The following is a 2241-nucleotide window of genomic DNA, read 5'->3' on the forward strand; positions in this document are numbered from 1 at the left end:
AATCCGAGAGTATCGATTTAGACATAGACAATTGTCCCTAGTCCGAGAGTATGGAACGGGCACATTATTGATCCGAGAGCATGGATTAGATCCGGGAGTATGGATTAAGTAAAAAGGTAGATTTTAGATCCGAGAGTATGGACAGTGTCGTTGAGAGGATTGACGGGGTGAGGTAAGAGTTTTTTGTACATGGTAAAATTGTATACTTGTGAGTTCTAATATATATATATATATATATATATATATATATATATATATATATATATATATATATATATATATATATATATATATATGTGTGTGTGTGTGTGTGTGTGTGTGTGTGTATGACATAACATTGTGGGATTAAAATCCCTATGTAATCACCAGGTTTCCCAGCCTGACCTACTCAGTTTATTTGTATCATAGGTGTCGATATGAAGCTACATTACACTAAGATATTAAGGAGATGTAGATCACTAGTGTCAATGAATGTAAGGTCTGTTTATGCTTATGTTTTGTATTAACGATGACATCCCAACGTTTTAAAAGGAATAAAATAAATTTCTTCGGAAATGCTTTGATAACATATTTATCATGTTTTTCTGGGAACAAATTCCGCAACATATTTCTTTAAAAGATACTATGATTTTCAAAATAAAGCATAAACAAATTGGTCTTTTCTGGGCGTAAAAATGGGAATGTCACATTCTAAGTGCTACAAATGAACTCAAAATGCTTCATCCAAGTGCGCCACTTGATTCTAAGTGCTCTATGTTGGACAATACTTCATACCTCAACACACTTGAGCTTTCCGGTTACCTTCTCGTCCACATCACAATCTTTCGTCAAATGCGGCCCGTTGCAAATTTCACATCCACACGTATGGCGTGTATGTATTCATCCATCTTCATCATTCACCGATCCATGTTCTAGACTTTAAACATTATTGCAGCCAAATTCTCGTTTCCTCCATCGCCTTTTCCTCTCGTAGTATCTTCCCGCGGGTTATGATATTCTCTTGAGTGCTTCGCGAACTCTTCATCTAGATCTTTTATCATGGTTGGATTCTTCTTTGTTTGCGGTCCTTGAGTGTCAAAGAGTTGCCTTGCTGTCACGTTTACCCCATCATAGAAAATGGACACCTCTTGTTGGACGTTCAAGTCGTGTTGAGGACAATTTCTTAGAAGACCTTTGTACCTCTCCCAAGCTTTGTATAAGGACTCCCCCATTTGTTGTTCGAAGTTAGCTATATTCTTCTTCAATTTTGCAACCTTGGATGGTGGACTAAATTGTTGGATGAACTCTTCACGAAGTTGAGTCCATGTAGTGATAGCGTCGGGTGGAAGTAACTCAAGCCAATCTTTTGCTGCTCCTCTAAAAGTCACTGGAAGCATCTGCAACAACACCGTTGCATGAGGTATATTGGGAAAATTGAACTAGTTAGCAATGTAGTTCACCTTGTCAATATGCTTGAAGGCATCTTTGTGATTCTTCCTAAATAACGGAATATCTTTCAACATGGTCAAAATTTTCCCCTTCAGTTTGAAATTTACGTTGTTTGAAATTTCAGGTTGCACAAGTCTCGTCCCGTTATCACACATCCTCTTCTTATACGCTTCCATAGTCATATTTTCTATGCCCGCCATCTGTTCTATTTCCCTCTTGATATCGTCTTCTGAATCGCTTCATGTACCTACTTCTTTCTTGCTTGGAGTCTTCTCAAAGTGCTCGACCTTATCGGGTTGAAAAGTGTTGCTTGACTCGCCGACCTTCTCTTTCTTCGTGTGAAAAGCCGATTCTAGATCTTGAAGTGGTGGAACTATTGGAGTTTTGGATCCTCTGTTCATAAATCATTGAAAAGTAAACAAAACGCGTAAAATGAATAAAAATAATTAAACTAAAAACTGACTATAATGTGACCACGACATGGCCAAGATGCCCACGACGTGGCTGCTGACCAGACAGAAAAATATAATAAATGCATAAAAATAACTTTTTGTGGGTTTTACCTCACAAAAAGGATCGAATAACTAAAAGAAATTAAACTAAAAATCAATAAGTTGTTCCCCGGCAATGGCGCCAAAAACTTGATGTGCAGAAAGTATACCTATCAACTTTTAAATTTGTAAACCTAACTAAATTAACTAATTTATGCACCTATATGCAGTGTACCTAGTCGGATTACAGAATAGATTTTGTAAGTCAGTGTCGATCATATGGAATAGAATTTAAATTAATAAAATAACTACTTCTAATTAT

General features: G+C 36.6%; 1 non-coding gene across 1 annotated transcript; it reads left to right on the forward strand.

Annotated features, from left to right (window-relative positions):
- Positions 1 to 1140: 1140 nt before the first annotated feature.
- Positions 1141 to 1247, forward strand: LOC145135337 (small nucleolar RNA R71). The gene has a single exon (XR_013719800.1). It is a non-coding gene; the product is annotated as a small nucleolar RNA R71 (small nucleolar RNA).
- The last annotated feature ends 994 nt before the right edge of the window (positions 1248 to 2241 follow it).

The sequence above is a fragment of the Lactuca virosa genome, chromosome 8, assembly GCF_052849685.1.
Source record: "Lactuca virosa cultivar CGN04683 chromosome 8, Lactuca_virosa_CGN04683_v6, whole genome shotgun sequence".
In the NCBI taxonomy this organism is placed as follows: Eukaryota; Viridiplantae; Streptophyta; class Magnoliopsida; order Asterales; family Asteraceae; genus Lactuca; species Lactuca virosa.